The 24,154-nt window shown below is 39.7% G+C and overlaps 1 protein-coding gene across 2 annotated transcripts in view; it reads left to right on the forward strand.

Annotated features, from left to right (window-relative positions):
• The first annotated feature begins 1 nt into the window (after nt 1).
• Nucleotides 2–24,154, forward strand: part of PIP5K1B (phosphatidylinositol-4-phosphate 5-kinase, type I, beta) — a 316,932-nt gene continuing 292,779 nt past the window's right edge. For both annotated transcript variants that reach the window (XM_011970143.1, XM_011970145.1), the window contains exon 1: nt 2–150. The gene's annotated coding sequence lies outside the window, so the exon portion shown is untranslated. The remainder of the gene's footprint in view (nt 151–24,154) is intronic.

Raw genomic sequence — 24,154 nt, forward strand, 5'->3', positions numbered from 1 at the left:
ACCCGCCGCCCACTCCGCGACGCTGCGCCTCCCGCCCCTCGCCTGCACTGCTCTCCCTTCGCCGTGGGGAAGCGACAACCTCCCGATAACTTGCAGACTGTGGCGCAACTGGTCTTGGTAGCGGAGGCACCCGAATGCTGCCCGGGTGAGGTAAGTTTCCTGTGCGTCCCCGGCCCCTTCCACTAGACCCTTCAGAGGGGGCTCGCGCTTGGGGGCTCTGCATCTCTGCTGAAACCCGTCGGTCTCTCTACCCTTCCACTTTGCCTGTCTGCGTTGTGCTGGGGGTGACGTGGAGAGGGCGCCCGTGGCCGCCGAAGCGGGACCTTCGTTCCGCTGGGGCCACAGCTGCGCGCTCCCAACGGGCACCCACCGGCTCCTCACCCGGATGCCCGGGGCCGCAGTGACGCTCGGAGAACACGCTGGGTTCACTTAAATAGGAGTCCTCTCCCCCTTCCAGGGGAACCTGCGGAGTTTGACAGCTGAAGGAAAGGTCTCCCACCACCCTCCCCCGGTACGAAACAGCGGTGAACTTGTTAGGCGCCCCTGGTATCTCAAGAGGGGCTTGTGAGTTGGTGTTCTGCTCATTTCTGGCGCTGGAGCCGGATTGAACAGGTGCGGTATGGTTCCAGTCTAAATGCAGCAACAGACTTCTGCGTTTCCCAGGCTTTCTCCCCCAGCCTGGTCAACGTGACGCTTCAACATCTGGGGCAGGGGCTGGGAGTGTAGGGGCACTGGGGAGGGAGAATGCCCTGGTTTGATTTATTATGCCGGTGCCAGGAGTCCGCCAGAACAGAAGACAACAAATGTCTGCTTATCTCGCATCTATGCAGATGAGTGTGTTGTCATTTCTTATCCCCCCAACCCCCAGCTCTCTTGTCTGGTGCTCAGCGTGGTTGAGTAGAAACCTGTTCCGGAGAAGTTGTTTGGGTAGATTGATGAATTCTTTCATTGAATCTACTGAAATTAGGGCTCCGAACAAGGCAATCCTAGTTACTCTGATGCTTTTTTAAAGGGAGCGTATTGCAGACCAGAAATAACACCCACTATCACTACCTCTCTGTGACATTCTCAGATGCAGGAGGCCCTAGCTCTAAGGTGAATGATCCTTAAGAGACCGGTAGGACCTTAGAATGTGTTAATCTCGTGCAAGGAAGAAGCGGTGTCTCTGTGTCAGTACTTCTGAGTCTTGGTTTGGGGAACCCCTTTTGTCCCTCTAATGAAGCACATTCAGCCAGAGACTTCTCTCCTGTTCTGCGAAGAGGCTAAAGCGTTCCGCAGCTGTTGGAGTGGAGAAAGGCGAAAGGATTGGTTTCACTAGGACTCTAATGTGATGAAGTAGAGTAGTGGTCATGGAAGCTTTGCTAGAGCATTCCCAGCTGAAAGGAGACTCTGGGAAAAAAAAACCTTAATCGGCCAAGTGTAAACCAGTGGGAGGCTGAGTGAGTTTCATGTGTGATCTCTGAGCGGAGGGAAACGGTGGGTTCTGATATGGTCCTGTGGGCAGAGACTTATGAGGACTGATGAGAAAGCTGGTGAGTTTGAGACTGATGTATGATGACATCTTACCTGAGAAGGAAAACTGTAAAGCACTGAATGATAGAACCACATTGCATTTTTGTCCACATTAAGACTAGAGAGATTTAATAATAACACCTTACATTTGCATCAGTGTCTTGCAATTTGTAAATTCTTTTGAGTGTTCTCACCTAATTCCAAACATTTCTGAGGGAGGCAGGGCGAAGATTATTTACCATGTAAACACAGAAGGAACGTGAGGCCCACAGATTCAGAGATTTATCAAGGTAACAAGTGCTGGTATTAGAATCACTGTTAGGTTTTCTGTCATAACCAGGTGCCTGCTCTGTACTTATATAAGGTGGTTTTTTTAATGGTAGAGGTCTTCTGCATTTATTGTGGTCTGCACAGTCTCCCTGTAAATTACTGTTTACATTTTATGGATGAGGAAACTGAGGTTTAGACAGGCAGTGGGAGTTTTTCATGGATTTACATCTAATTTAGAGGAGTTTACAAGACTAGAACTTGGGTCTTCTGATATCCAGTCCATTGCTTTGTGTATTCTGCCATCATTTCAGTTCTGATAGCAATGAGGACACATCATGGAAACTGCAATACACAAGGGACTGTTCAGCATGCCCCCTGTGACCTGGGTTCTAGTTCTGGGACTGCATTTGGCTGTATGACCTGGGCCAAATCATATCACTTCCAAGTCTCAAGTGTCTCACATATAAAACAAAACGTTAGTATGAAATTGTGTTTTTTCTTTCCAACTTGAGCATTCTGTGTTGTTTAGCAATGTGTTTGTAATCTGGTATCATTTTCTCTAGACAAAGGACACCTTTTTACCCTATATCACCTAAGAGACCTGGCTAATTACTCTTTCAGCTTTAGTTTATCCCTTCCCACCTTTACTACATACCACGTCATCAAAGGAATGAAACGTAACAAGTGCGTTTTAGCTTAGCATCTACAGTATATTGTTTAGTGTTGCTGTTTGACTTGAAAATATTCTGAGGGGCTGAAGTACTTACTGTAAGGTACATGTCAGGGCTTACTTGAATATTCTAATTGTAAGCTCGTAACTTTTTTTTTTTTTTTTTAGCTTTTGGTTTGCATAAAGTAAGTACTCAATAAATAACTGTTGAATTAATGAAGGAGGTGAATGAAGTCATTCATAAGGAAAACACATGCTGTAAAACATAGAAAGCATCTCACCATGTAAATTCCCCACACATAAGATAATTTGCCTATAGGCTTGTGCCTCCTGAAGCTGGCAGGTACAGAGCCCATTGTTGCTCTCTTTTCTGAATGCGTTATAGAGGGAAGAGCTTTTCTTTCTCCCTGTAGACAGTAGACTCATGTCATCTGTGTTATGCCCCTTTGTTTGCCTCCCCCGCCTTAGTAGTACAGCTGCTGAAAGACACATTCCTAGAAATTGACTTGTCCCATTTTACGAAAGGGTATGTCTTGAGATGGAGAAACCATTCTGTTTTTAAAATAGGGTATTGAGTAAATTTCAGGAGACGCTAATACTGGCTCGTGGTTTCAGAGGGGGAACCTAATTAACAAAACCAACCTAGTTTCTGTTCCTTTTAACAATCTTCTCTTTCCACTCCTCCTCTTTATATACAGACAAGTAGTGTTTTTATGTTTGGAAGAATGATAATAAAGAATATAGTGATCTTAAATATTATTAATGGATCTGCAATTTATACTGGGGATTGATGTCTATCTTCTTCTGATAATTTAAATATTCATTAGTTTAGAAGTACCTTTTATGGATAAGAAAACTAAAACTTAGGTGAATTGACTTACTTATGGTCACAAAGATGATAACAGGAGGACCAAGATCAATGTGGTATTCTTAAGAAGATTCATATTCAAGTTTGTCCCAGGAGTTCTATGGTGAAGGTACAGTTTTGACTTTTAGAAATCATAGAGATTAACAGAAAACTTCTGTTTACTATCATTATTAGAGAGTTAGTACATTTGGAAATGGTTTAGCATTTATATGTTTAAGTTTTCTTGCCCAAGCAGATGCCATTAAACAGAATATGTTTTTTTTTTTTTTTTCTTTTTACTTTTTTTTTTTTGTTCTTTTGAGACAAGGTCTCACTCTGTTTCCCAGGCTGGAGTGCAGTGGCCCAACCATGGTTCACTCCAGCCTCAACCTCCCCAGGCTCAGGTAATCCTCCCACCTCAGCTTCCTGAGTAGCTGGCACAACAGGCATGCACTGTCCTGCCCGGCTAATTTTTGTATTTTTTATAGAGACAGGGTTTCACCATGTTGCCTAGGCTGGTCTGTAACTCCTGAATGCAAGCAATCTACATGCATCAGCTTCCCAAAGTGCTGGGATTACAGGTGTGAGCCCCTGCACTCCGCCAAAAATGTTTGTTTTTATCTATTCACTATGATTCTTTTGGCTTATGTACATCACCAGACTCAGAAATAATACTTTGCTCCAATCAGTGCGGGGAGAGAGGAAACTGTCTGAATAGAAACCAAAGACCTGTAATCCCATGAGAGGCCGAGGTGGGAGAATCACTTGAGCCCAGGAGTTTGAGACCAGCCTAGGCAACATATCTAGACCCCATCTATAAAAAAATAAAAATTTAGCTGGGCATGGTGGCACGTGCCTGTGGTCCCAGCTACTTCGGAGGCTGAAGTGGGAGGATCACTGGAGCCCAGGAGTTCGAGGTTGCAGTGAGCTGTGATCGCACCACTGTACTCTAGCCTGGGTGACACAGTGAGGCCTTGTCTCAGGAAAGAAAGGAAAAGAAACACAAATGTATGCTGGTATTCTCAACTTCTCTTCCTGGTATATAAAGCCAGAAGCCAAAGGTAGCCTTGTCATGCAGCTGGTAAAGTCATAAATATGTATACATTCAATTTGCATTTGCATTTTGCTTGTACTTCTGTTAGATGGTGAGTCAGAATATTTAATATCCTGGAATTTTTTTTTCCCCCTATGGCCAGAGTCTTCGTTAGATTCTGTAAAACATCAAGTCCTAAATGTATTTGTTGCTGAAACATGTTCTCTTTGTATCAAGTGCATTAATGGGAGTTGGAAGGAGTCCTTCATTTTTTTTAGAAGCTGGCCGGTTAGAACTGTACATTATGTAGCTACACTGTTCATTTGTGGTCTTATCAATAGAGCAGGATGTGTTACTTTTTGCTGAGTGCCAGGAAAACCGGGGTGGGAGGAAACCTAGGCTTCTGTTTTTTTTTCTTTTTAAAAATCAACTTTAAACTTAATTTATTGATGAAATTTTTGTGGTACTGTGTCGTAAACAATCAGCTGCTGTTGACAGAGAATTGTATTCAGTCAGGTTCCTTTTAATATATAAGATTAGGTCAGGGAAAACAGGCTTGGTTTTGTACATTCTATTCTCAATTGTATTTACTTCTGTATCGCTTCATCAGAGGTGTATAGAGGAGATGTTCACACAGGAAAACACAGGAATCCTGCCCAAACTAGATGACTCTTGAAAAGATTTGAAACAGAGTGATTGGGACAAGGTTGCATGTTCAGTAAGCTGACAGTGGTGCCTTGGTATTATCATTTTAAGTGAAAGCAAACTAGCACTGGAATGAACAACATGATGTGTGTGTTCTTGTAGGAAGTCTTCTGTATTGTTTATGGGACTCAGTAAACAATGAGTATGTAATATGTTTTCGGTAATTTACATGATGGATGCACAATAAGTTCTTGAGACAAGTTTTCTCTAATATTCTTAGAAAATCAGTTGTGAAATTGCAATGAAATATAAAGCGTTGAGTGTTTGGTATTGCTCCCGTTTTAAAAATGGGTGTGTATGTCTTTCAGTGGAAGTTCAGGCAAGGGTTGGAATTGTAAGTACTAGGGGCCCAGGGATTATAATTATCTTGAATTGGAACTAAAGCTCAGACAGGACTGCAGAAAGTTCATTCAGTTTGTAAGAGAAAAGGTGATATTTAAGCCTTCGCCATTCAGTCATGCTGAGCAAGGGGTTTGTAGGGGAGGATGAAATTAGAGCGAGTCATAAAAATATGCTTTCCTTCTTTCATAGACAGACTGAAGACATGCAGTGGATTCAACACGTTGCACAGTAGGTTTTTGATTTAATATACATTTTTTTCTTTCTTTTTTAAACCATGGCCATCGTTGTGCTCTCTGGATCACTTGATCATATGTTTGGTAATAAAGTAAAGAAACAAAACAGCAACAACAACTAAAAAGCAATGCAAAGGCCTTCTTGAGGGAGTAGTAAGCACATCATAGGTGTTCAGCAAATATTTGTCAATGGAGAAGGCTAAGCATCATGTTTTATTTATATTTGTATTCTTGGAACTTGGCACTGTGCTGGCAGATGGTGAGGACTTAATAAGTGTTTACTGAACAATTTATGTATCCAAACGAATATCACTTTTCAAAATCTTGGGATGTTCCATAATTATTCTATTGATTCTGTTATTTTTCAAACCATTTTAGAAATATTAGGCAGTCTGATAGATATTAATGTTGATAGTTTTTAGTAGTTCTTTTTTTTTAAATCATAAATGGTATTTATTCACTAGACTCCAACTTTTTTAACCAAAATGCCTAGGAATAATTTTGTATTATTTCTCTTCTTTAGGAGAAAAATAAACATTAAATATGTTCTGTTTTTCTTTGAAAGTATCCAATAAGCATAGTTTTCAAATGCCCAGAGTGGCATAATAGTGAGTTTGGTTCAGGGTACAGAGACAAGAATGGACTTTAAGCTTCTCTAAGTTAATCAGCTTAAATATCACCTCCTCCTGGGGCCTTTTCTTTTCTTCCAACCTAAAGGAGACCTCCATATGTTTTGTTCACTTGTCACAGGGGATACTGATACAGTTTCGATGTTTGTCCCCTCCGAATCTCAGGTTGAAATGTGATTCCCCATGCTAGAGGTGGGGCCTGATGGAAAGAGTTTGGGTCATGTGGATGGATCCCTCATGAATGGCTTAGTACCCTCCCCGTGGTAATGAGTGAGCTCTTGCTCTATGAGTTTACATGAGATCTGGTTGTTTCAAAGCGTGTGGCATCTCCTACCCCTACCTTGCTCCCTCTCTTACACAGACTCCCCCTCACCTTCCCCCATGACTGTAAGCTTCCTGGGGCCCTCCCTCACCAGAGGCACATGCTGGCGCTGTGCCTCGTGTACAGCCTGCAGAACTGTGAGCCAAAATAAAACCTCTTTTCTTTATTAATTACGCAGCCTTAGGTATTCCTTTATGGCAATGCAAAAACAGATTAACACAGATAATTATTCATTTATGTATTTCACTTGTTTTCCTGTCACCTGTGCCCAAACTCACATTCAACCCAAGATTGTAAACTCCTTGAGGGCAGAGGCCATGGTTCATAACACTGTTTTTCTTGTGTTTGGCACATAGTAGGTCCTCAGTAAATATTTAAATGAATACATGAATAAGCCCCATCCATCCTGTCAAGATGAAGTGGGTCATCATTTAGGTTACTCAAGCTGAATCAGACTGAGAGGACAGTGCTTACGTGTTAGCTATGGCAGCTCCTTTACAATGATGACCGAACCCTTAAGGATGAGAAAACACTTGCTTAGATGATAAATTCTGGCATGATTATTAAGAAAACACTGTCTATTTAAAGACTGACTTCTTTCATTTACTTAGAAATGAATAGTAGCGAACAACCAGGAGGAAATTACCAAGCACAAAACAAAACGTTCCCACACTGTTAAAATGGGCTCTAAATGTACCTAAATCATAAACATATTAATTCCTAATTAAGACACTTTGGTGTTCATATACAAGGCAATTTCTATGATGCCTCACATAAAGTTGATATTTGAGTTGGTATTTATTTAAACATCAGCCACATCAGCAGTCCCAATACCAAGGAAGAAGCCAAGGCAGTGACTCTCAAAGTGTAGTCCTTAGACCAACAGAGTCATCACTACCTGAGAATTTGTGAGAAATGCAGATGAGGCTGGGCGCGGTGGCTCACAGCTATAATCCCAGCACCTTGGGAGCCCAAGGCAGGTGGATCACCTGAGGTCAGGAGTTCGAGACCAGCCTGGCCAACATTGTGAAACCCCATCTCTACCAAAAATACAAAAATTAGCCGGGCGTGGTGGCAGGTGCCTGTAGTCCCAGCTACTTGGGAGGCTGAGGCAGGAGAATCACTTGAACCCAGGATGGGGAGGCTGCAGTGAGCCATGATTGCACCATTGCACTCCAGCCTGGGCGACAAGAGTAAAACTCTGACTCAAGAAAAAAAAAGAAAAGAAATGCAGATGAACTCTGTGGATGGATGACAGGCCTTCAGGTGATTCTGATGCATACCCAATATTGCCAGTAAATGGTAAATCTGTTGCTCCAAGTATAAGCCTCCAGAAGCGTTCAGTATTCCCAGGTAAACCCAGGGTGTGTTGCGGGAGTGCTATCTGCCTGCTCCTTCAGAAATATGAGGGGCGAAATGAAAAATTCTCCCTCTGCTAGTCTTGGCTTTTCTCAGAAGTGTGTGGATCACAGGAGAGCAAAGTATTGTGAATGGTTTGGCTATCTAGGACTTGAGATAGAATATAAAAAGGCTTTTGGTAGTCACAGAGCCTGCCAAGTGATGGGTATTATGGGGTATAAGAAAGTGTTAATACAAACATGGTCCTGGCTGTCAAGGAGGCTGACTGTGCTGAGAGCTTACTCTGTTCCAGTCACTTTTCAAGTGCTGTTTCTTTTCATCACCATGTGCCTCCGAGGCGGGCTGCAGTATTTCTTCACTGAAGAGAAAGAAATGAAAACCTAGTCAGGTTAGTAGTAACTTGTATCGGAGCACAGAACCAGTAAGGGATGGCACGAAGGTTCTAGCCCTGGCTTTTCTGACTAGGAAGCCTATACTCTTTTTCTCTGTTTCATGCTGTAGCACTTCAAAGTATAGTTTAGAAATAAGAGCTTTAAAAAGGAGAACATAAGTGAATCTAAAATTTATATCTCCAAACTAAGTGTTTCTCTGAACTCCAGTTTGCATAATTGACATTACACTTGGATATGCCAAAGGTACCTCAAATTCTACATGTTCAAAACCAGAACCATGATCTTTTTCCTCCACATCTGATACTCCTATGAGGTTCCCAGCTCTCTGGTGGGCACCGCTAGTCACCAAGTAGCACGAGCAGAAACTTGGGAGCCATCCTTGGCTCCACCCTTTGCACACACTACATCTAATCCATCATCAATGTCTATTGATTTTGCTTCCTGCATATCTCCCCCATTCCATCTGCTTCTCATCATTTGTACGGATTCTATCCTAGCCCAACTTCTTGTCTCTCTGCAGGACTAAGCCAGAACCTCACTGGTCTCCTGAGTCCACTCTGGGTCTCCTAGGATCCATTACCCATATTACATATTGTAACCGGGGCACTTGTGATGGTTGGAGGACACCTGAGGCTCTGCTGGCCAGATCTCTACCTCCTGCACCTGGCCAAGCCCTCACGGAAGCACACAAATTCTGGCCCCAGGGCTCTCCACCTCAGTGGCCTTTTGAGCTCTTGGACAGCCTTCTGAGGACTTGTTTTTCCAAGTAGCTTTCTACCCTGATGTTTTTGCTCTCCTGGAGTCCAGTCAGAGGCAGGTTCATAACTACAGTGGACTACTTTTAAAGGAGCAGGTTGGATACTCCAGTGTAGCCCTAGGGACTTACCCAACCCTACCCCAAATACCAAGTTCTTAGGAGTTCTCCGGCAGTTCGCAAGTGCACTCCACTCACTCCAACAAAGAACCAAAGACTGCTCTACTTCCACAGTTGCTTATACACTGGGCCTGAGTTCCCTCAGGACCTTGCAACGTCACATTTGTGGCCACCATAGTAGCGAAATTCACCACCTGTGGTCTAGGAATAAAATCTAAGCCTCTCCCAAAAGGCACCTGTCTCTGACTCTTGACTGTGGCTTATCCTGGCAGCTTTGAGGAAAAGGCCTGGGTTGCTTTGCATAACTGCCAGGATAGATAAAGAAACATGACTCAAAATCATTCTCTCTGTATTTCCTCATAACAGGAACCAGTTGACATGGGTGCAGGAAAACTTCCTGACCAAGGGATAGGGCCTGGGGCTGGGAGTGCTGGAGAGAGAGAAACACAGGGATCTGCCCCCAGACTCTTCAGTGGCCTCCCTTTGTGCCTGGAGTGAAGATCTGGGTCATTGACATGGTTCCAGGGCCCTGCACAGTCCTGATCCTGCTGCCACTCCAGTCTCAGATCCACCACTCTGCCCCTTGCTGTTTCTGAGCCATACTTGCACCCGCCAGCTTCACACCCTCTGTGCAGCATTGGCTGACCACGCTTCAGGGTTACTTTTGAAAGGAGGCCTTGGCCACCCATCCCCAGTATAGGACAGGACCAGCGGTTCGCTCTCCAGGAAGACTTCAACAGTATGATTACTTGACTCATTCCTGCGTCCCCACCAGCTGCTAATCATCAGGGCTCATTGCATCCCCATAGTGTTGGCACATGCAGAATTGTCTTGAGTGGATAAGTAAATGAATACCAATACTTTTACCTTAAAAAAATCCTTTTTGTAAATTTCCAGTAAAGAAAGGAAATGCACAGAGATCATGAATGAACCACTTCATATTGCTGATCCTGCCCATGGACTTAATCTTCAACTTTCATTACCACTGCCTAATTTCACAGCTGTCATGATCCGCATTTCCATAATGGTAGCTGCAGGTATTACCCCCCCAAGGAAGGTTGCCCCAAAGGCATGATATAAAATATTTCTGGAAGAATACCTTTGATACTAGTGTCTTTGTTTGCCTCTGGGGAGGTGAATTGGCTAGCTGGGGGACATGGATGCGAGGGGAATTTTCATCCCATACTTATTTGTACCTCTGAATTTGGACCCATATGTCTGGATTACTTATTTTAAAAATTAAAATTGTAAAAGTAAAAGGAGGGAAAGCATAGCAAGAGATGTGAAGGAATGGGAATGATTATTTAGAGGAAAGAAGATGGAGATGCAGTTGAAAGGGGGTTGTCCTAAAAAGAATTCCTGTCTTCAAGGATACGGCCAGTTACATCTGACTTGTTCTGCACATCTGTGGACAACTATCTGGCTTCAACTTAAAAGGGATGACATACCATATAACTTGACTTAAAGAGGTTTGCCTGATCTCACCCGTCACAGAATATAACATTTAATCTAAATATAAAGGCTAATAGAACGTCATTATTTAAGAGTGAAGCAGTTGTTAAAGAAGGAGTTAGTTGGAGGCTAAAGCATTCTCCTGGAAGACATACAAGTGCCCAAAAAACATGAAAAAATGCTTATCATCACTAATCACCAGAGAAGTGCAAATCAAAACCACAATGAGATACCATTGCACACCAGTCAGAATGGCTATGATTAAAAAGTCAAAAAATAACCTATGCTGGCAAGGTTCAGAGGAAAGGGAGTGCTTATGCGCGATTGGTTGGTTTGCAAATTAGTTCAGCCACTGTGGAAAACAGTTTGGAGATTTCTCAAAGAACTGAATATAGAATTATCAGTCAACCCAGCAATCCCATTACTGGATATATACCCAAAGGAAAATAAATTGTTCTATCAAAAAGACACCTGCACTCACACATTCATTGCAGCACTATTCATAATAGCAAAGACAAGGAATCAACCTAGGTGCCCATCAATGATGGATTGGATGAAGAAAATGTGGTATATATACACCATGGATTATTATGCAGCCATAAGAAAGAACAAAATCATGTTCTGTAGCAACGTGGATGCATCTGGAGGCCATTATCCTAAGTAAATTAACACAGAAGCAACCAAATACCACATGTTCTCACTTGTAAGTGTGAGCTAACCATTGGGTACACGTGGACATAAAATTGGGAACAGTAGATACTGGGAACTCCAAAGGGGACAGGGAAGGAGGGAGGTAGGGGTTGAAAAACTACCTATTGAGTACTGTGTTCACTACTTGGGTGGTGAGTCAGTTGAAGCCCAATCCTCAACATCATGCGATATACCCAGGTAACAAACCTGCATGTGTAACCCCTGAATCTAAAATCTGAAAAAAAAAAATTCTCCTTTATGATCTGGGTATTTTTAGAATAGAATAAGAGACGGGATGGTAGCATCCTATAGAAACTGGTTAATATAAATTGGCGTAACCCAAGCTTTCATTTAATCTTTGCACATAGCTTTTCCAGTTAGTCAAACCTGAACTGTAAATAAGAGAAAAATACCAACTTGTCTTAGGTGGTTCAGGCTGCCATAACAAAATGCCATAAACTGGGTGGTTCATAAACAAAAACAGTTTATTTCTCATAGTTCTGGAGGCTGAGAGTCCACGATCAGTTGCCAGCATGGTCAGGTTCTGGAGAGGGCTCTCTTCCAGCTTACAGATGGACAACTTCTTGTAGTACCCTCACGCGACAGAAAGAGGGAGAAAGAGCTTTCTGGGATCTCCTTTATAAGAGCCCTAATCCCACCCCCATGACCTAATCACCTCCTAATACCATCATCTTGGGTTAGGATTTTGACATGAAATTTGAGGGGGACACATTCAGTTCATTGGGTAGTCCTTTGTGGCCCAGTGAGTGTGCTATAAGAAACACATCCTGTGTTGAAACCTAGTATATACATAGACATATAAATAATAAATATAACAGAAATAAAGGTTTCATGAAACAGTACTTAGCCATACCACATGAAATGTCCTCTGTTATTTTCTGTTGTGTTCCCTCCCACCTCCAACTTCCACCATACACTAGTCATGAGCCACCGAATTGACTTTATTCCCCACGGAAGGGCAGAGACCTGCAGTTTATTTAGAAAGCATGAGTGCAGTCTGCCATCCCCCTGGTGCTGCCAGAGATGTGTGTCAGCCCAGAGGTGTGCATTTACCGAGGAGCCAACAGGACTCTACATACAGTGTTCTGTCCACTCCTGTGAAACCACAGAAAGTTGTGAATTTAAAACGCCCTAAAGACTCCCCTTGCAAAGTTTTAATTTATCAAGAAGGCATAGTGAAACTTGGAGAGTAGACATATGATAGAACTTGAAGTTGGACAAAAGTGACTCAGACAGCTGCCTTGTCTGTCATACAACATAGATAAGCTTCAGTCATCAAACATGGCCTTTAAACTGGGCAATGTCTATATTTTTGCCTTTAGTGCCCACCCTAAAGTTCACTCTTAATTTATTTTAGCAAGAACCTAAATACTGTAAGGAAAACAATCTCTGACTTTAAAAATATGTGAATAATAATTTGACAGTGTAGTTTTTTTCTTCCTGAAATTCCTTCAGACATTAAGCCTATTCATTTTCATTGGCCACTCAAGCACAAAATTAAAGGGGCTCAAAATAGGGAACTCCTGGCTATGCAGAACCTTTGGGCAGGCTGTTTTACTTCTAGAATACATTTCCTGATTGCTTGCTCCTTTAACTGCCAGCAATTATTATGGCCAAGTTTTGTATAGAAAATTTTCCCAACATTGTGTCATCTGTCCCTGATTCTTTAAAAGATTATACAGAACAGAGTGTATCTTTTATGCTACTCTAAAGTGATAGATTTAGTATTCATCAGGAATGCAAGGTTCTTTGCCCCTAAACCAAATGGCCCTACTTTGCTGTCTCCTAAAATCTTGTCTGCTTTTTCTTGATAATTTTTTTTGGCCTTACTTCTGTGGCTTTCAGCAGTGAGCCCCTTCACTCATTGTTGGCTACTGAAAGTCCCTTGTGATTTTGGGAACCGGATAACTGTACTGTCTGAAATGTGTTTGCCAGATAGACTCATATTATCCATTGAAACTGAAATTTTAAAAAAGGATCAAAAGTAGCTTTTGAGGGAGGTTTTCAAGAGCTCTATTGGTAAAGCAAGCAAGCTTTAGTTCTTTCTCGTTCACGTCATTCATTAGCCAATAGCATGCTTTCCTCTGCCCTGTTTTTGGGTTGTTCAGATAAAGTGATACCTTTTCAGGCTGTGATAGGCATGGTTTCTTTTTTCTTTCTTTTTATAACGTATTGATAATGTGTTTATTATGGTCTAAAGCAAGATTTCATAGACTTTTTCATTTAGGTGGCGGTTGATGAGTATTTTGCTAACAGCTTTATTTGCAATGCTTTATGCCTTTAAAGGTTATAGATTACTGCATTTCTCTTTTACTTGCAGAAACTGCATAGCAAAGTTCCCCAGATTTTCCTGATTTCCATCTTCCATTGGAAAACAAGTTCAATATCCACAATAAAACAAGGAAGCTGAATACTGAAAAATTAACTTATTTTCAAGGAGTAGTGTGAACCAGACTATTCTTAGGTTTACGACTGCATGATATGGGAACACAAAAAAGCAATGGTGTCATTGCTGTGTCAAGCTGTATTTAAATGATGCCCTTTTATTTTTTTCAAGATGTGTTGTTTAGACTCAGTTGTGAAGGTTATGGAAACTGGAACAAATGGGAAATCAGTCTCTCCTGCTATGGGTTAAGAGAGAAGCATGACTTTGTTTAGATTTGTTTATAGGAAACAGAATGGAAATTCAGCTTTTAAGATGTATGTACAGTTGGGCTTCATTATTTAGTTTAGCCGTTTCTCGGAAACTCCCTCTCCTACATGACAATTTATAATGCAAACATGATGCATCATTTCATTTTGTGTAAACTGTATAGAAGGAATAGTCATTTCCACATATGTCAGAAGACTTCTGGAAGCATTTTAGAACTCAATGCTAAGTATCCTACACATGTGCCTGGAAGCTTTAGAAATGATCAGCAGCAGCACTTTCTGGCCTTACGTTTTTGTTTGTTTCTTCATTTGTCTGCCTTCTTACTGAAATGTAAAGTTTCACAAGAGCAGGAACTTTGTTCTGTTTACTACACTATCTCCAGCACCTAGAACAGTGTCCAGCACAAAGACAGCCTGCATTATCATTGTGGAACGAACTCGTTCTTAAGCTATAAAAACAAATTCTTAAGCTGTAACTGTTTTTCCCTTGACTTCTGAGCTCCCCCTTCCTTTACAAAATTTCAGTAGCCTAGCATCTAGCCTTACCACTGCTTCAAGTTTCTTCCCTGAGGGACAGCCTTGTTTGTTGCCACGTTACAGTCTTTTTTCTATCTCTTGCTTTTTTCACCTGTAACAATCTAGACCAATTTAATAACCCCATGCCCCACGGTCTCTTCGCTACTCAGCTGATTTTTTGATCCCAACTCTTACCTCTTTGAACAAACTCTATACTTGCAGCTGTGCAGTCACCTTTTAAAAATTCAGTCCACCTCCCCTCCCAAATACTGTTTTTATCAAAGACACCCTCATTTTTTCAACCCACTTTGAAATTTTAGCAGTCTTTTTACTTTGGTTATCTCTGTCTCTCTGCAGCTACCAGTTTTTAAAAAATGTTCTCCTGTATTCTCACCTCTGTCTCCAGATATGTCTCTTACCTGGGCTGTTGTAGAAGCTTCCCAAATAACTTCCATACCTCCCTATTTACCCACTTTAAGCGATTATAATACCTGCTCCTAGAGAATGATTTTGTCACGGCCATGGCAGGAAATCCTTAGATCCTTTAACATGTCTGAAATCTGAAATGCTTTGGTTTGGGTACATTCTGGCCCTAGTTGACTGTTGATCATTGTCATCATCATTGTTGTCGTTGTCATAGCTGTATAGCAGTGACAGCAGCTACCATTTCTTAAACTGTTACTCTATACCAGGCACAACACATATGAAGCATGACATCATAAAGCTTGTTAGTGCATTTTGGAGCTGTATAACGTGATAATGGGTAGGGTGGCTGTGCGTGGAATAAGATAGGCCTGGAGAGGTGTATCGGGCCTGACCATAGACATCTTGTCAGCTGTGCTAAGGAGTTTGAACTTTTCTTCTATAGGCCGTGAGGCGACATCTAGAAGAGTTTCATGGAGAAGTGATGAGCTCATATTTTGTTTCATAATGGCAACATGAGCTACAGTTTAGGGGATGAATTAGAAGGGTAAGAGACTGGATATAGGGAGACTAATCACAGGAGAGATGAAAAGGACCTGAAGTAATGTAGTGTGGATAGGGAAGAGTGAGTAGATTTGATATTCAAGAGGGAGAATTTCTAGGACTTGATGACCACCTGGATATGAATTTTGGGGACTGGTAGTAGTAGATGATTCTCTGACTTTTGACTTGAGTGGCTGGAGAGATTGGGGAGTGATGCTCAACTGAGAGAGAATACCAGGTAGAGGTCTCATACATGTGGTGGCAGAAGCAGGAAGGCTGTGATGATGAGTCCTATTTTGAACATGCATTTGAGATACCTGGGGGCTACCCAGATAGGGTGTGGCTGTAAGATCAGTCCACATGGAGACACTGGCTGTTATGGTAATATCCTCTGGGCTGTAGGAGAGCATGAGACTGAATGAGATTGAGGTACAGGACATGAAGGTGGAGAGTCTAAAAAGAAGCTGTGTGTAAGTGTGGAAGAGGCCATGAAGAAGACAGTATTATGAGCTCTTGCCAGCAATTAAAGCCATGAGACTAAATGGAATGTTCCTGAAATTATATAGTAAGAAGACAGAAGATCACTTCTTGATCTTCACTTGCAATTTCATTCCCCCATAGCGTGGCTCATTCCCTTGTTTTCTTAGTAGATCTTTTTTTTTTTCTCTCTGTTTAAGGAAATGGCATCAGATTTTCATGATAGCATGTATAGCCTATTGTTCTGGAAGGCCTCTCTGAGCCCACTGATCCCCACTCTGCCTCCCTAGAAGTGATTTCTCAGGCACACATTCTCTTTGGTCCTCTTGCTCCTATGACTCTTTGGGAACTTTCCCTAGAGGCTTCTGTTTCATTTGTTCTACGCTTATCTCTCCGAGCAGATTCCAGTCCTAATGGCAGGGATCACATCTTTGCCTGCTTTGTCTCCCCCAACCGAAACCTAACAGCTCTTCTTTATTTTTTATTTTTATTTTGTGAGATGGAATCTCCCTCTGCCACCCAGGCTGGAGTGCAGGGGTGCAATTTTGGCTCACTGCAACCTCCATCTCCCGGGTTCAAGTGATTTTCTTGCCTCTGCCTCCTGAGTAGCTGGGATTACAGGTGCCAGCCACCGCACTGGGCTAATTTTTGTATTTTTAGTAGAGACGGGGTTTCATCATGCTGGCCATGGTTGGCCAGGCTGGTCTCGAACTCCTAACCTCAAGTGATCCGCCTGCCTCGGCCTCCCAAAGTGCTGGGATTACAGGTGTGAGCCACCGTGCCCGGCCCCTTAACAGCTCTTTCTATACTCTAGCTGCTCCTGCTACTTTTTTTTTTCCCCTTTTTCCTCTTTGGAGGCTCATTTGCTGACCATATTGTAGTTATTTTTATTTCATTTATTGTAATTATTTATTAATTTTGTTTATTATGTATTATTAATTTATAATTAATATATAATATATAGTTGTAGATATGTTTGGGGTACATGTGATATTTTGGTATCTGTATGCAATGTGTAATGATCAAATCAGGGTAATGAGGATATCATCTCAAACATTTGTGTTGGGAACACTATAATTCTTCTAGCTATTTGAAATATGCAATAAATTATTAACTATAATTTCCCTACTGTACTATAAAATACTATAACTTTTCCCATCTATCTAACTGTGTTTTTGTATCCTTAACCAATTTCTCTTCATCCCCTCCTCTCCCCTACCCTTCATAGCCTCTCATAACTATCATTTTATTCTCTACGTCCATGAAATCCACTTTTTTAGCTCCCACATATGAATGAGAACATGCAATATTTGTCTTTCTGTGCCTGGCTTATTTCACTTAACATAATGGCTTTCAGTTTCCGCCATGTTGCTACAAATGACAGGATCTCATTCTTTTTTGTAGCTGAATAATATTCCTCTGTGTGGTGTGTACGTGTGTGTGTGTGTGTGTGTGTGTATGTGAGAGAGAGAGAGAGAGACGTTTTCTTTGTGCATTCATCCACTGATGGACACTTACATTGATTCCATGTGTTGGCTATTGTGAATAAACACTGTAGTAAACAGGGGAGTGCAGATATCTCTTTGATATACTGATTTCCTTTCTTTTGGATATATACCTACAGTGGGATTGCTGATTCAAATGGTAGTTCTATTTTTTTTTTTTTTTTGAGGAACTTACATCTTGTTTTCTATAATGGCTGTACATCTTTACATTCCCACCAACAGTGTACAATATTGCCCACCAACAGTGTACAATATTGCCCTTTCTCTACATCCTCTCCAGCATTTGTTACTTTTTGATTTTTTTGGTAATAGCCATTCTTACTAGGGTGAGATGTTATCCCATTGTGGTTTTGATTTGCATTTCCCTGATGATTAGTGATGTTGAGCATTTTTTTCATATACCTGTTAGCCATTTGTATGTATTCTTTTGAGAAATGTCTATTCAGGTATTTTGCCCATTTTTTAATCGAATTATTTGTTTGTTTGTTTGTTTTCGCTATTGAATTTCTTATGTATTCTGCTTATTAATCCCTTGTCAAATGGATAAATGGATAGTTTGCAAATATTTTCTCCTATTCTTTAGGTTGTCTCTTTGTTGATTGTTTCCTTTGCTGTGCAGGAGCTTTTCAGCTTGATGCAATCCCATTTGTCTATTAATATTTTGTTTTTGTTACCTGTGCTTTTGGGTCTTACCCAAAAAATCTTTGCCCAGACAAATATCTTATAGGATTTTCCCAATTTTTTAAGGAGTTTCATAGTTTTAGGCGTTACATTTAAGTCTTTAATGCATTCTGAGTTGATTGTTGTATATGGTGAAAGATAGGTATCTAGTTTTATTCTTCTGCATATGGATATCCAGTTTTCCCAGCACTATTTATTAAAGAGACTGTCCTTTCCCCAGTGTATGTTCTTGGTGCCTTTGTTGAAAATGGGTTGGCCACAAGTGTGTGGATTGATTTCTGGGTTCTGTATCTGTTCCATTGGTCTATGTGTCTTTTTTTTTTTTTTTTTGCCAATACCATGCTGTTTTGATTACTATAGCTTTGTAGTATAATTTGAGATTAGGTAGTATGATGTCTTCAATTTTGTTCTTTTTGCTCAACATTTCTTTAGCTATTTTCAGTCTTTTGTGGTTTTATACAAATTTTAGCATTTTTTTTCTATTTCTGTGAAGAATATAATTGCTATTTTGGTAGAGATTGCATTGAATCTACTCTGTGTAGTGATGTACAGATTCAATTGTTAAATTGATATACAGATTTAATTGTTAAAATGATAAGCGTTTTAACAATATTCTTGCAATCCCTGAGCATGAGACATTTCATTTTTTGTGTTCTCTTCAATTTCTTTCATCAATGTTGTATAGTTTTCCTTGCAGAGACCTTTTACTTCTTTGGTTGAGTTTATTACTAGGTATTTTTTTTTTAAGTTATTGTAAGTGGGTTACTTTCTTGATTTCTTTTTCAGATTGATCACGGTTCACATGTAAAAACTCTGCTGACTTTTGTATGTTGATTTTGAACATAACTCTTGAAAGTGGCTATGCTTGTCTTGTTCCAGATCTTAGTGGAAATGCTTTCAATTTTCCTTCTACTACTTTTTATTGCTAAATTTTTATTCTCCTCTAGAAGAATAAAGAAACAAAGTGAACAACTCAAATTTTTTACAGGTTTATATCAGTTGATATACCTCAAACTAAAAGTGCCTAGTTAAAATGTGTTTGTGGCTGAATGTTCTATTTCTGACTTAAAAAAAAAAAAGCGAATTAGCAAGAACATCTACCACACCCAGTGCAGAATTCTTGTCATTTGTCATTCTATTTTAAACTCTAAAGAAGAATATATATTTTGGCAATTACACTACACCTATAGCTTCTCCTGAGCAGAGTTTATCTCCTGGTCTCATTGGTCAAACTTCCTGTGTTTTAAAATTGCATTTTGCATACATTTGCACATGTTGAATTTGGATGCAGTGAGAGCGCTTATCCAAGAAACATGGATTCTGTCTGACTCATCCGGCCTCTCTGCTGACACTTTGGTGAGCCCTGGTCAAGTGACTTGACCCTATTTGTGCATTTTTCTTTTTGTCATCTATGGAATGAAAATCTAGCCACTGGCTCCTGACCTCATTCAAAGACATTTTGTGAGGCCAAATAAACTGAGGACCTTTGAGGCCCTTAGAACAAAAGCATTGCACACATTAGAGAATTTATTTCATAAGAATTGCAGAAAGAGATCAGGCTCAGGGTAGCCACTATTATAGCCCATGAGTAAACAAATATGATCCAAGAGGTCCCCATAAAGGAGAATTCTCTCCCATCCCTAAGGTCAAAGGTATGAGTGGGACACTTAGATAAAGTCTGATAAACGTTCCAGAATTTAAACATCACCTTCAGCATGGATGAGGACAGCGGCATGCTTTTAACTTTAAAAAGAGATGAACCCTGAATGTGGACGTTTATTGAAGAAAACAAAACTCATACTTACTTGTTAAAGAAAAATAATGTTAGTGAACTGTGAATAATTCGTGTGAGAGGGTCCAAACTAGGACATAATTCTCTAAGTATTGAATAAGTTTGTTGCTTATTCCATTTAGTTTGTATGGTATGTGATTGCCAACTTATATCTTCTGAGTGCCTAATGCTCTGCTTTGCATACAAAGAAGGTTAGTGTTTTATTTGGTGCTGCCCATTTAGATGTAATATGAGAAGCTCCTAGAAGTCACCTAGAAAACACTTTTAACACCTGTGGAATCTTTCAGTTCGTTTGACTTTAACTGGACGTTTCTCAAATGCTAATGAAAATCTTATTTAATAATAGAAATATTTAAACTAAAAGGGTGTAATTGGATTGTTTATAACACAAAGAAAGGATACATGCTTGAGGTGATAGATATCCCATTTACCTTGATGTGATTATTACACATCGTATGCCTGTATCAAAATATCTCATGTGCCCCATAAATATATACACCTATGTACCAACAGAAATTACAAATTAAAAAAATTGAAATGTTTATAGTCTGATGACCTATACCAAATGACAGAGGAATCTGACTGGAATTACCTGACCAAAAATGAGGGAAACTCATAGAGTATAATACCATTGGCATAAGTGTCACAAAATTGGATCTGTAGTCTTGACACTGGATTTATAATAAGAGCCCCAAAGCTTAATTCTTTAGTTAGCCTGGCAGTGAATAGAGTGGCACAATCATAATCATACAGGTGCTGTTTCTCAGTTTTCTGGTTTTAGAATCAGATTGTGGACTAAGCATGGCAGACTTGGTTATGATTGCTGGCTACAGTGCAAATGTTAGCAACCTCAACAAAAGAAAAAGTGTAGTTGGCAGGAGGTGGGATGTGGCATCAGGGAGGAGAGGGTGCTAATATCCTCATTTCCTAAAATAGCAAGGTAAACTATAGCTGTTAAAAGTTGCTGGAATTCCACAGTGGTTGTGCCACCTTGCATTCTCGTAAGAGAGTTCCTGTTGCTTCAACTCTATCAACACTTGGCATGATCATTCTTTTGAATTTAGATATTCTAATAGTTGTGTCATGGTGGCTCATTGTAGCTTTAAATTGCATTTCCCTGACGGCTGATCATATTGAGTGTCTTTTCATGTGCCTATTTGCCATTCTTAGATGGTTTTTGATAAGGTGCTAAACTCTTGTATTGATTCTAGTAAGGTTTTGTTTTTGTTTTTGTTTTTTTTGTAGCACACATAGATACTTTTTACATAGACAATCATGTTGTCTATGAATAAAGATAGTTTTGTCTCAGAACAGATGTTGGCAAAAACAGAAATGTTAGTACTTAACATTACAAATAAATTGAACAGAAGAATTATAAGAATATATTAAACTTCAGGAGGAGGCCAGGGCAGTGTGAGGAGAGTCCTTGAATATGAGTCAAGACCTAGATATTCAAGCATGTTATCAACAGTTGTAAAGATAACTATCAAGAAACTAAAACAAAATTTGAAGAACAGTTGCCTTGGGAGAATGGAACTAGTGGCAGGGATAGGAAAAGCAAGAGTCGATCACTCTCATGAAGTCTTCTATCTGGTTTAATTTATTGCCTTGCACATACATTTCCCCGAAAAAAGTAAATTTTTGGCATATTGGTAATTAGGACATAAAGATAAAAGCAATATGAAGTAACTATAATAGGTAGAGGGTAAGACTGAATAATATAAAGAATATGGGGAAGTGGTCTATGTTTAGAGGTATATAAAGAAAGGAGGGGCCCTCAAATGACAGTCAGTGCTGATGAACACGTGACACTTAGGTTCTTGCTGCATTCTAGGTACGTTCTAAACAATAAACATATGACACTTGTTTAATAATCACAGCAACCCATGGAGTAGATACTATTATCATCATTTAATAGAGGACGTAAGGAGACCTAGAAGCACTTAGTGTGTGAGAAGCCACTAGAGGGTTGAGTGAAGGGAAAGGATATCCAACAAGAACCTCCTGCCCTGTGTCTCATGAAGAGGTAGTATTTCAAGAAGAGGCTTAAAGCCGTGAGTGTTTTGCTAATTAGTGAAGATATGACTAATGAGCTGCTGGGGAAGTCAAGCCTTCTGTAAGTGAAAGTGTTTGCATTCATTGTACTCATAGGTACCTTCCCTAATGGTGATTGTGAGCCAGGACATTAGTTAAATTGTAGCTACTTAGAAGTGGCAATTCATGGCACACTTACTGATTTCTTCCTATGTTTAATGACACTAATATGTTCAATCATCATTTAAAAGTTATCTTTCTTCGCTCTAAAGTAATAATTGTAAGAAATACATTAGGGTACTGGTATATGGGGGTTGCATAAGGAGAAAGAAGGAATTTTGAAGGAAGGTTTAACAAGAATTTAAAATATTTAGATGAATGGAGATATTTATATCCAAATATATTCATGTTCTTATAATATCCTTCTTATAGGAACTTTTTAAATTCTTCTACTTGAAATATATAATTTTTAAATCAAATTATTGAAGAGTAGGAGTAAACTCTTACTTTCTGTTACCTAGGGCAAAGCATATCTTGGTTCATTTCTGGGAGACAGAAAAGAACTATAGTCTAATTGATTTTTCCGGAATAGACAAAATAATTTCTTAATATTTTCTAACTGTATTAAAACTTATATTAAAACCAGTATAACTAAGATTATCTAAAAAACCATGAGATAGGGAACGTATCTATATCTATACACATGTAAAGGTTAGTATCCAGAATATGTAAGGTATGTGTAAAATTATACAAGAACTAACCTTTATTTGGATAAATGGCCAAAGGTTAGGTACTATCATTTTTATACATGAAAAGGACCAACATAGACAAAGGTAATCATCCATAGTAACAGTAGAAGCAATACAATCTGAAGTAACTGAGACCTAAGAAATAAATGATAAGTTACAATGTTGGCATGGCTGTGTAGAATTTGATATTTGTAGATTTTTGTTAGCTTTCAAATTAGTATACTTCCTAAAGGGTACCAACAATATTTAACAAAAGCCATTTCACTGAATATACCCTTAGATCCAGTAATTTCCCTTTTCAAGGGAAAATAAGTCAAAGGAGGGAAAAAACATCTTGTTAGAACAATATTCATTATAGTCATGAAAGGCTAAAAATGACTTCAATAACATTTGGGGAAATGATTAAACAAACCATAATAATTCATAACAATAGAATATTACTTGCAGATAGAATATTATGGAGAAGTCTGTGTGAAATTAAGTGAAAAAAAGAGACATAATGTTGTGAACAACTGTTTATAAGCAAGTACACTGATCAGGATGAAAAAGCATAGAATGGTTATGTACAATTTGCATTGATGATTTTGTTCACCCTTTAATTGTGTATTTGGCTGCATATGAATGTGACATGAAGAACATAAGAAAATGTAATTCACGTAAAGGAGGTATATCATAGGATATAGAAAATAATACCGAGGGTCAACAAGATTTGGAGCACCTGATACGAACAGCCAGGAAATGGGATGCCAGTGAGGGTCTGCTCTATGCTTCCAATAAAAGTGAGGATAGAGTAATTGAAGAAGTACTCCTCAAGACTAATTGAAACTAACATTCATTTCCAAAAAGTGAGCCATGTCAGCAGATGAGATTTATTTTTGGATTAAAAAATTACTTCAAAGAAAGTTTTAGATCTGTTATCACAGCCCATATCCAATTACAACGTTAAATTTTTTTTCTATATAGAAACAGATTTCTCAATTCTTAACAAATATCACACTTTAAGTAATGTCATATACAAGTAAATTCCAGAAAAGCAGAGAATTTCAGCCAACAGAAGTCACTGTAGTGGACCTTGACCTGGACTGTGTTGTGAAATAAAACTCTTGAACTTGTCACACCAAGTTGTGTTGGAATGGGACAATAAATTCCAAAGATACATTGAGTCCTTAAAATGGGTGGGTAGACTTTATGTATATGCTGTGTACAAATTCAAATCAACCCTAGCTGTTTTGTTCCAACCTATTGGAAACAGGAAAAGGATGAATGGATTTCATGATTGTTTTGAATTTAGAATTTTGAATATAGTTATCCAATATTTCTTCTCCCCTCTTTTCATGAGAAAGGATTACCATGAAATGGGGCCAGGCAGGCCACTGGTTTCCTTGAAGTCTTAGTTGAAATCTGTTCCTTCAATCATTAACCAGTAAACAG

This window comes from Mandrillus leucophaeus, unplaced genomic scaffold (assembly GCF_000951045.1).
Source record: "Mandrillus leucophaeus isolate KB7577 unplaced genomic scaffold, Mleu.le_1.0 Scaffold93, whole genome shotgun sequence".
Classification (NCBI taxonomy): domain Eukaryota; kingdom Metazoa; phylum Chordata; class Mammalia; order Primates; family Cercopithecidae; genus Mandrillus; species Mandrillus leucophaeus.